Genomic DNA, 12,500 nt, shown 5'->3' on the forward strand with positions numbered 1-12,500 from the left:
TGGACTTCCTCAGAGAAGGATTGCTTATTTTTTAGAGCAAGCATCCTGAGACAGGTAGAAGCCACATAATCTCATATGACCAAGACTTAAAGTCAAGTGGCCTCATTTTTGACACACAGTATGCAGTGGGGCAGTCATAAAATCCCATTCAGGTTTGTAGAGAGGAGAAATAGACTCTAGCACTTGACACGGGAAGTAGTAAGGGTCTAGAAAAGCATGTGGGACTGGAAATATTGATATGATCATTTTGAGAAAATACAAAAGAATTCCATCTGGAATTAAAAGAACAAAGACAAAGGTCAGAATTAGGCCGGTAACCAACTGGCACATCAAATAAATAAGTTATGGAACTTATATCTTGGTGATAATATATGGCTGGATACTATGAATGATAGTAAAGAAAAGGTGGTTGTATTAGTCAGGGTCCTCTAGAGGAACAGAATCAACAGGAAGTATGATTATAAAAAGGGAATTTATTAGATTGGCTTATATGACCAGAAGCTGTGTAGTCCACAATGGCTGTCTGCAGCTGGAGAACTGGAAGAACCAGCAGCTGCACACTTTAAAAATAATGCATTATTTTCTACTTTCTTCTGTGGGTGAAGAAGAATAAGTGTTAGGCAGCTTAAATTATCTTAGATTGAGCCATTTACATTACCCTTTGATCTTTTTGTGAAAGCCCACTATCTTATCCTCTACACTTTAAAAAAATCACAATATTTTAGAACACTTAGGTTTAGGCTAGTAAATATGCTGAATACTGAGATATGCTACTTAATCAAGTCACAGAAAATAATACAATTATGCTTCATGCAGTTATCAATGTCATGGAAAATATTTTTATCTTTTCTCTAATTTTAAAAACTCATGAGTACCTTTCTACTCAACAGCATAATCCAGTGTTGATTAGCAGTTGTATATTCATGCTAATTTCCTCTCAGAGTCCACAGATATGTCATATGCTTAGTGGCTTCAATTTTATTATATTTGTGTCTGGCTATTTGCTTTAAAACTGAATTAAGAGCAGCTGACTGAAGCCTGTTTCTGAAAGAGCCACATGTCATGACATTCAGGAGAAACTTTTTTATTCCTTAGTAATGCTCTTTTTTATTGTGTATTCCATAGCTGGTGCTGATCATTTCTGGTACCAATGTATCTTTCCTTCATCTACATTCTAGCTCAGGGGTTTCAGCATAAATACAAAAACCTTCATGGAGTATGTCTCTTGTGTAGGAATTGCATCTTATCAACAGCAGATTCATACTCTGAACATCAGTGTTTTTTTTTTCAACTCCAAATTCAAATGTCTGCTAGATACGCATGTGATAGTAATTTGTTCTCACATTGTTAACGTGTTGTATTAATTGCCTATGGTTGCTGTAACAAATCACCACAAATTTAGTGGAGTAAAAAAAACTCAGTGATTCTTTCACAGAGGTCAGAACTGCCAAATCAGTTTCACCTGAAATAAAAATGTCAGCCAGAGTGGGCTCCTCGAGATGCTCTCTGGGAGAATCTGCTTCCATACATTTTCTACCCTCTAGTGCTACATTCTTTGCATTCGTTGGCTTGTGTCCCCCACATGCTCCAATTTCAAAGGCATCAGTCCTACATTTTGCTTCAAGTTCATGTTCCTTTCTTTTTTGTCTCAAATCTCCCTTTGCCTCCCTTTTAGAAGAACACTTGTAATTACATATAGGTCCCATTCAGAAAATTCTGTATTATTTTTCCTCTCAAGCTCCTACATAGTCACACCTGCAAAGTCCCTTCTGTAATACAAGGTTACCTTCACAGATTCCAGGGTTTAGGACTAACATATGCTAGCGGCTCAGGAGGCTGAGGCAGGAGGATTGTGAGTTCAAAGTCAGCCTCAGCAATGGCAAGGCGCTAAGCAACTCAGTGAGACCCTGTGTCTAAATGAAATACAAAATAGGGCTGGGATGTGACTCAGTGGTTGAGTGCCCCTGAATTCAATCCTTGATGTAACACCCGCTCCCCTCAAAAAAAAGATTTGCATATGTTTGAGGGCCATTATTCAGTCTACCACTTATGTGTATATTTGGATATTTTACTAGATCATTTAATAATGTTGATTTTCTACTTGCTTTCCCTGAATAATAGTTTTTACTAACTTTTGGGCTGCCTTTAAAAGCTTCATGGCAATGATGTAATTGGTATCTGCTTTTACTCTATGGAACATAACTTTAAATGATATCTCCAGAGTTTTGATCTATTTTTTACTTTGCCTTATTATTTACTTCTTGTTGAAGAACATTTTTGTTTTTTTTTGTAGTAAGTATTTGTTGCTTTTAGCTGTCCATATCCCCAAGCATTCCATCCTTGCTATTAGGAGCTAGCTAGTGTCCTTCTTAGAGCTTTTCCCATTTTATTTTGAATTGCTGGTGGTTGGAGGACAGGGTACTTTCAGAAGTGCAATTTATATGGATTCTTGATTAAATGGATAACCAAGACTTAAGGAGTGGTGGTAGAGAATAAGAGTCCAGAAGCAGAAGCTCTAGGGAATGAGGGAGAGAACTGTGACAATAAAGGGTCAATAATGTTTTTAAGGCTGGTAGAGGGCCTTCCTTGCATGTGTGAGGCCCTAGGTTTAATTACCACCCACCCTGCAAACACACATCATGTGCATGTGTGCACACACCCGGGGAGATAAAAAAAGAAGTTTCTTCTTGACTTGATAGTATGAACTTCTGGGAGGATTTATTAAATTTTTCAGAGATGGACGAGGTTCTACGTATTTGAGTTTGAAAAAAAATAGTAACTGCTAAATTGTGTTGTTAGAAATCAGCAAGATTTTGTATATAGAAAAAAGGTGAAGAGAATATCTGGAGAGAAGGCTCGTGATGGGTATTTTTCTGAGGCTGATGGTTACTCCTGGGTTTTAGGGTTTTTTAGAGAGGGTGAGGTGGGTGACTGGTCCCTATCTGACATTGTGCAGAACTGTATGGCCATGAGAGTCCCAGTGAGGAGCTGTGCCTGAGAGCACAGGCTTCTCAGGGTGGCTGGGAAGGAGAGGGTCCTGTGATTTGTGAGTCTGAAGGAGGAAGTGCCTTTCTGGATGGTAACTTGGATCCTCTGCTCCAGCGTCTCTGACTCAGGCAGTGGAGAAGGGGGTTGTTTCTGCCTTGGCTTCTGATGCAGAACCTCAGAGATGCTTTCGTTTCTACCCATTTTCAAACCTGGATCCTCAGCTGTGGGCTAATTTTATGTAAACACTGAATTGTCTTTGACATAAATTCCCATTTTTAAAATTATAAAGTCAGTAACAACCAAGTAATTTAAACCAAGCCCCATAACCAATAATGATCATTTAGTCCTATTGTAGAGAAACTTCATTGGTTAGACAGAAAGGTCACCATGCTTTGCTAGAAAATGGCTAAAATAGTTACAATATTAATTTTTGAATTCTATTACAGACAGTGCACAGGGCAATCAATCACCAGTCGAGGAACACCCAGTTTTCAGATAATTGTCATTGTACTTTGTATTCCCACTCTGCTGTGTTGAATGCTGATGCAAAATTCTCAGTCACAGATTCACTTGGATGAGCAGATACAAATTCACTTTCTGCAGTCTCTCTGGAGTCAGGCATCACTGTGTTTATGACATTCTTCTGGGTCATGCTTTTTACATTGTTTTTTCAGTCTTATTTTTATTCATTCATACACAGTATTAGAATCATTATTTCATTTTGTGAAGTAATGTCATAATGGCTCATAGTGTCAAAAGAGCATAAGATTCACAACCGCAATTACACATATAAATGTTAATACATTGACTCAGACTGACTACATTCTGTCCACAAATGTCAGCCAAAATAAACTGACCAATGTTATCTGAAACACATTTATGTGAATTTTACAGACTTAATCATAGGTAAGACTCTCACAGGGGTTCTGTGAAAATCATAATTAATCTTATAGTTCTGGTTACAAATGATTATATAACAAGGTAACTGCTAGGGTTTGAGTATGTTCCCCCAAGTTTATATGTTGGAAAATTCATCCCCAATGCTGCAGTGTGGGGAGATGAGACTAATTCCAGCTGATTAAGCCATAAGGGCTCTGCTTTCATGAATGAATTAAGTTGCTATTTCCTGAAGTGGGTCTAGTAATTGTGAGTCTGGATTTGTTACCAAAACAGGTTAGGTCCTTCTCTTGCTCTCACCCTTGCCCTCTCTTGAACTTTCACCTTCCACTGCAGAGCCCTTGCCATATATGGAACTCTAGATCTTGAACTTTCTGATCTCTAGAACTGTAAGAAATAAATCTATTTTCTTTATAAACTATCCAAGCTGTAGTATTTTGTTTAAGCAACATAAAATGGTTAAAACACAATCCCAAAACTCAGTGACTTAAAACAGCACCATCAAGCTACATCTGTCAGTTCTGTGGGTTAGAATTTAGGCAGAACTTGTCTGGTATTACTGGTATTAGTGATATTCCATGATGGAATCTGGGCTGAGTTGGAGGTTCCAAGATGTTTTGCTCACATGCCTGTGGATTTAGTGGGAAGGACTGGAAGATTAGGATCTGCTAGGACCTGCCCCATCTCCAGGCAGTCTTAAATCTCTCCTTGTGGTATATAAAACAGGTAGATTTCTTTCATAATTTAAATAAATTTTACATTTTTTTGTTTAAAAATTTTAACGGATACATAAAATTATACATATGTACGGGGTAGTATGTAATTTTTACATACATGTACACATGTATGGTGTTCAACTCAAGGAGGTAAGCATATCTATCTCCTCAAACATTTGTCATTTCTTAGTGGGAAAAAACATTCAAAATCCTTTCTTCTAGCTTTAGAAAACCTATAGTACCTGGTCATCTCTACTGTAAAACAACACACCTGAAAGATCTTTCTCTTACTCTCGGTATGGTTGACCAACTTTTCCTCATTGATCTCTCTCCACTACTTTTCCAACCTCTGGTAACCATTCTTCTACCTCAACTTCTGTGAGATCAACTTTAAAATTTTTTTTTTTTTAATTTTTACAGACTGCACTTTTATTCATTGTACACAAATGGGGTACGTCATTTTGTTTATATGGTTGTCCACCACATAGCTTCATACCATTCATGTAATCATACATAGGGTAATGATGTCTGTCTCATTCCACCACCTTTCATCCCCCTGCCACCTCCTCCCTCTCATTTCCCTCTACATATTCTAAAGTTCCTCAATTCTTCTCCTACCTCCCACTCCCCACCCCCATCATATATAATCATCCACTTACCAGGGAAAACATTATGCCTTTGGTTTTTTGGGATTGACTTATTTCACTTAGCATGATATTCTCTAATTCCATCCATTTATCTGCAAATGCCATAATATTATTATTCTTTATGGCTGAATAATAATAATAATACATTGTATGTATATTATACCACAGTTTCTTTATCCATTCATCTGTTGAAGGGCATCTAGGTTGGTTCCACAATCTAGCTATTGTGAATAAACATTGATGTAGCTGCATCATTGTAGTATGCTGATCTGGACAGACACTTTACAGAAAAAGATATACAGGCGATTAATCAATATATGAAAAAGTGTTCAACATCTCCAGTAATTAGAGAAATGCAAATTAAAACTCTAAGATTTCATCTTACTCCAAGTAGAATGACTATTATCAAGAACACAGACAAGGAGTTTCAAGATGGCGGACTAGAGGGCGGCTGCATTTCATGTTGCTCCAGGACGCAAGATTCAAAAGAGGAGATAGTGAGAGACTTGGGACCAACTCAAAGCCGCTGGGTGAGTCTCTCCCATTGGGGAGGCGTCCCGGATGGGGCGGTAGCCCCGGAACACAGGGAACTTTGTGAAGTAGAGTTGCTCGGCGAGATGTCACTCCCCCGACTGGAGGGGTAAACGCGGACAACTGGGATCATCGTAGAGGAGGCGGCTCAGCACAGCGCGTGGACTCGGAGCAACCACTGGGGCTCCAGGTGGCTGCTTGAGGAGGAGCTGCGTGGTGAGCTGTTTAGACCCAGAACGACTGCTTCTGAACACCGGGGGGTTGCCCGGAGGAAAAGGAGGAGCGCGGCGGGTCGCTTGGTCTAGGAGTGACTGCATCAGAGCCACAGGCAGTTGCCAGAGGAGGAGCTGCATGGTGAGCTGTTTGAACTCAGAACGAACGCTCCAGAACACCAGTGGCCTGCCTGGAGGAGGAGTGAGGTGGGTTGCTTGGTCTAGGAGTGACTGCATCAGAGCAACAGGCGGTTGCCAGAGGAGGAGCTGCGTGGCGAGCTGTTTGAACTCAGAGCAAGCGCTCCTGAACACCGGGGGTTGCCCGGAGGAAGAGGAGAAGTGCGGCGGGTCGCTTGGTCTAGAAGTGACTGCATCAGAGTCACAGGCGGTTGCCAGAGGAGGAGGCGAGTGGTGAGTTGATTGGACTAAAAGTTACCGCTCCTGAACACCGGTGGCCTGCCTGGAGGAGGAGCGTGGTGGGTCACTTGGTCTTGGAGCCACCGCTCCTGAACACCCGGCGGGGCTACCCCGAGGAGGAGGAGGAGGAACAGGGTGGGTCACATGGACTTGGAGTGACTGCCTAGGGTACGGGCGGTTGGCGGGAGGAGGAGACGCGAGGTGAATTGCTTGGGCTCCTAGTGACTGCATCGGAAACCCAGCCGCTGTCCAGAGGAGGAGGTGTGTGGTGGGTCTCTGGGTATTGGAGCTATTGTATGGGGCTCCAGGTGGTGGCTCAGAGGACGGGCCGCAGAGCCAGGCGATTAGGTGTAGAACAGGGTCCCAGGAGCTAGGTGGCTTCTTGCTGGAAGAGCCGCACAGAGACATGCCTAGGGGCGGAGCGAAGTTTCCAGGACTGCGGGCAGATTCTCTGGGAGAGGCAGCCTAAGGAGACTCGCCTGCGAAGGGTGAGGCTCCCAGGCCCAGGACGTAGGTCCGGGCCCCTGGGAACGTTGCAGAGGAAGACAGCCCAGCCCAGGCGGTAGTTGTAGATTGAGGGGAACCTCTAGGAGGGGAACTGATCAGCAAGACGTCCCCACCGAGTGAGTCTTCCCTGCTGGAGGAGGTTTTCCCACAGGGACGGTAAAACCAGAGACACAGGCACAAACAGGACTTGCCTCAGATCGCAGCCTAGTTCCCCGTTGGATGACCATTGGTCAACAAGTGGAGGCACCTCTGCCCACTAGCAGGGAATATACGCCACCTGAGGGTCACCACCCCTAGAGAGGCAGCTTCTCGTGGAGCTCCACATTATCAACTTCCTCCAAGACTTCAGGCTACTGAAGGATAAGAGGGGATATACTAGCAATCTTCAGGGACATTATAAGATGATAGAGGAAATCTGCAATATCTTAATGACCCACTGATTCCTGAACAATATGAGAAAACAAGGGAAGAAAATGCCCCAAACAAATCTAGATGTTACATCAATAAAATCCAACAACAGCATGGCAGAAGAAATGACAGAAAGGGAGTTCAGAATGTACATAATTAAAATGATTAGGGAAGCAAACGATGAGATGAAAGAGTAAATGCAGGCATTGAATGATGAGATGAAAGAGCAAATGCAGGCATTGAATGATGAGATGAAAGAGCAAATGCAGGCATTGAATGATAGCACCAATCGACAGTTAAAAGAGCAAATACAGGAAGCAAAAGATCATTTCAATAAAGAGTTAGAGATATTGAAAAAAAAACAAACAGAAATCCTTGAAATGAAGGAAACAATAAACCAAATTAAGAACTCCATAGAAAGCATAACCAATAGGATAGAACACCTGGAAGACAGAACTTCAGATACTGAAGACAAAATATTTAACCTCGAAAGTAAAGTTGAACAAACAGAGAAGATGGTAAGAAATCATGAACAGAATCTCCAAGAACTATGGGATATCATGAAAAGGCCAAATTTGAGAATTATTGGGATTGAGGAAGGCTTAGAGAAACAAACCAAAGGAGTGAACAATCTATTCAATGAAATAATATCAGAAAATTTCCCAAATCTGAAGAATGAAATGGAAAATCAAGTCCAAGAGGCTTATAGGACTCCAAATACACAAAATTACAACAGACCCACACCAAGGCACATTATAATGAAAATACCTAACACACAAAATAAAGACAGAATTTTAAAGGCTGTGATAGAAAAGAACCAAATTACATTCAGGGCGAAACCAATACGGATATCAGCAGATTTTTCAATCCAGACCCTAAAAGCTAGAAGGGCCTGGAACAACATTTTTCAAGCTCTGAAAGAAAATGGATGCCAACCAAGAATCTTAACCCAGCAAAACTTATCCTTCAAATTTGACGATGAAATAAAATCATTCCATGATAAACAAAGCTAAAAGAATTTACAAAAAGAAAGCCAGCATTACAGAACATTCTCAGCAAAATATTTCATGAGGAAGTAGATAAAAAACAAAGAAGCATATCAGCAAAGGGAGGACTTACCCTAAAGGAACTGTCAAATAAAGGAGGAACCAAGATATGTCAAAAAATAAATAAATAAATAAATAAAATTTTAAATATGAACCAAATGACTGCAAATACAAATCATATCTCAATAATAACCCTGAATGTTAATGGCCTGAATTCATCAATCAAAAGACATAGACTGGCAGATTGGATTAAAAAGAAAGATCCAACAATATGTTGCCTGCAAGAGACTCACCTCATAGAAAGAGATACCCATAGACTAAAGGTGAAAGGATGGGGAAAAACATACCATGCACATGGACTCAGCAAAAAAGCTGGAGTATCCATCCTCATTTCAGATAATGTGGACTTCAAGCCAATGTTAGTCAGAAGGGATAAAGAAGGACATTTCATACTGCTTAAGGGAAGCCTAAATCAGCAAGATATAACAATCATAAACATCTATGTCCCAAACACTGGCTTATCCATGTATGTTAAACAAATCCTTCTCAATTTTAGAAACCAAATAGACCATAACACAATAATACTAGGTGATTTTAACACGCCTCTTTCACCACTGGACAGATCTTCCAAACAAAAATTGAACAAAGAAACCATAGATCTCAATAACACAATCAATAATTTAGACTTAACAGACATTTATAGAATATACCATCCAACCAAGAGCGAATACACTTTCTTCTCAGCAGAACATGGATCCTTCTCTAAAATAGACCATATATTATGCCACAAAGCTAATGTCAGCAAATACAAGAAGATAGAGACACTACCTTATATTCTATTAGATCATAATGGATTGAAGTTAGAAAAAAATGAAAGAGTAAAAAACAGAAACTACTCCAACACCGGGAGATTAAACAATGTGCTATTATATGATGAATGGATAACAGAAGATATTAGGAAGGAAATTAAAAAATTCTTAGAGGTAAACGAGAACAAAGAAACATCATATCAAAATCTCTGGGACACTATGAAAGCAGTACTTAGAGGAAGATTTATTTCATGGAGTGCATTTAATAAAAGAAATAAAACTCAAAAAATAAATGACCTAACACTACAGCTCAAAGCCATAGAAAACGAAGAACAGACCAACACCAAAAGTAGTAGAAGACAGGAAATAGTTGAACTCAGAGCTGAAATCAACGAAATTGAAACAAAAGAAACAATACAAAAAATTGACAAAATAAATAGTTGGTTCTTCGAAGAAATAAACAAAATTGATAAACCTTTAGCCACACTACCAAAGAGAAGACGAGAGAAAACCCAAATCACTAAAATTTGGAATGAACAAGGAAATATCACAACAGACACGACTGAAATACAAAACATAATTAGAAGCTATTTTGAAAAATCTATACTCCAACAAAATAGAAAATTTCGAAGACATCAACAGGTTTCTAGAGACATATGAATTGCCTAAACTGAACGAGGAGGACATACACAATTTAAATAGACCAATTTCAAGTAATGAAATAGAAGAAGTCATCAATAGCCTACCAACAAAGAAAAGTCCAGGACCAGATGGGTTCTCAGCCAAGTTCTACAAATCCTTTAAAGAAGAGCTCATTCCAATACTTTTCAAAGTATTCCATAAAATAGAAGAGGAGAGAACCCTTCCAAACTATTCTATGAAGCCAATATTACCCTGATACCTAAACCAGACAGAGACACATCGAGGAAAGAAAATTTCAGACCAATATCCTTAATGAACATCGACACAAAAATTCTCAACAAAATTTTAGCAAATCGCATACAAAAACATATTAAAAAGATAGTGCACCATGATCAAGTGGGTTTCATCCCAGGGATGCAAGGTTGGTTCAACATCAGGAAATTAATAAATGTAATTCACCATATCAATAGACTTAAAGTCAAGAATCACATGATTATTTCAATAGATGCAGAAAAAGCATTTGATAAAATACAGCACCCCTTCATGCTCAAAACACTAGAAAAAATAGGGATAGTGGGAACATTCCTTAACATTGTAAAGGCCATCTACGCTAAGCCCATGGCTAATATCATTCTAAATGGTGAAAAACTGAAAGCATTCCCTCTAAAAACTGGAACAAGGCAGGGATGCCCTCTTTCACCACTTCTATTCAATATCGTCCTTGAAACTCTAGCCAGAGCAATTAGACAGACCAAAGAAATTAAAGGGATATGAATAGGAAAAGAAGAACTCAAACTATCCCTATTTGCTGATGATATGATGGTATACTTAGAGGAACCAGGAAATTCCACCAGAAAACTTTTAGATCTCATAAGTGAATTCAGTAAAGTAGCGGGATATAAGATCAATGCACATAAATCTAAGGCATTTTTATACATAAGCGATGAATCTTCAGAAAGAGAAATTAGGAAAACTACCCCATTCACAATAGCATCGAAAAAAATAAAATACTTGGGAATCAATCTCACAAAAGAGGTGAAAGACCTCTACAATGAGAACTACAGAACACTAAAGAAAGAAATTCAAGAAAACCTTAGAAGATGGAAAGATCTCCCATGTTCTTGGATAGGAAGAATTAATATTGTCAAAATGGCCATAGTACCAAAAGTGCTATACAGATTCAATGCAATTCCAATTAAAATCCCAATGACGTACCTTACAGAAATAGAGCAAGCAATTATGAAATTCATCTGGAAGAATAAAACACCCAGAATAGCTAAAGCAATCCTTGGCAGAAAGAGTGAAGCAGGGGGTATCGCAATACCAGATCTTCAACTCTACTCCAAAGCAATAGTAACAAAAATGGCATGGTATTGGTACCAAAATAGAAAGGTGGATCAATGGTACAGAATAGAGGACACGGACACAAACCCAAATAAATACAATTTTCTCATACTAGACAAAGGGGCCAAAAATATGCAATGGAGAAAAGATAGCCTCTTCAACAAATGGTGCTGGGAGAATTGGAAATCCATATGCAACAGAATGAAACTAAACCCATATCTCTCACCATGCACGAAACTAAACTCAAAATGGATTAAGGATCTCGGAATCAGACCAGAGACCTTGCATCTTATAGAAGAAAAAGTAGGTCCGGAGCTTCAATATGTCGGCTTAGGACCAGACTTCCTCAACAGGACTCCCATAGCACAAGAAATAAAAGCAAGAATTAATAACTGGGATAGATTCAAACTAAAAAGCTTTCTCTCAGCAAAGGAAACTATCAGCAATGTGAAGAAAGAGCCTACAGAGTGGGAGAAAATCTTTGCCAATCATACTTCAGATAGAGCACTAATCTCCAGAATCTATAAAGAACTCAAAAAACTCTACACCAAGAATGCAAATAATCCAATCGACAAATGGGCTAAGGAAATGAATAGACACTTCACAGAAGAAGATCTACAAGCAATCAACAAACATGGAAAAATGTTCAACATCTCTAGTAATAAGAGAAATGCAAATCAAAAGCACCCTAAGATTCCATCTCACCCCAATTAGAATGGCGATTATCAAGAATACAAGCAACAACAGGTGTTGGTGAGGATGTGGGGAGAAAGGTACACTCTTACATTGCTGGTGGGGCTGCAAATTAGTGCAGCCACTCTGGAAAGCAGTGTGGAGACTCCTTAGAAAACTTGGAATGGAACCACCATTTGACCCAGCAATCCCATTCCTTGGCCTATACCCAAAGGACTTAAATTCAGCATATTACAGAGATAAAGCCACATCAATGTTCATAGCTGCTCAGTTCACAATAGCCAGATTGTGGAACCAACCTAGATGTCCTTCAATTGATGAATGGATAAAGAAAATGTGGTATATATATATATACAATGGAATATTACTCAGGCATAAAGAATGATAAAATTATGGCATTTGCAGGCAAATGGATGAAACTGGAGAATATTATGCTCAGTGAGATAAGCCAGTCTCTAAAAACCAAAGGAAGAATGATATCGCTAATAAGTGGATGATGACACATAATGGGGGGTGGGAGGGGTTAGTGTTAGGGTTAGAGTTAGGGTTAGGGAGGGGGGCAAGAATGGAGGAAGGAAGGACTGTATAGAGGGAAAAGAGGGGTGGGACAGGTGGGGGGAAGGGGAAAAAATAACAGAATGAA

Source organism: Sciurus carolinensis, chromosome 13 (assembly GCF_902686445.1).
Source record: "Sciurus carolinensis chromosome 13, mSciCar1.2, whole genome shotgun sequence".
Classification (NCBI taxonomy): domain Eukaryota; kingdom Metazoa; phylum Chordata; class Mammalia; order Rodentia; family Sciuridae; genus Sciurus; species Sciurus carolinensis.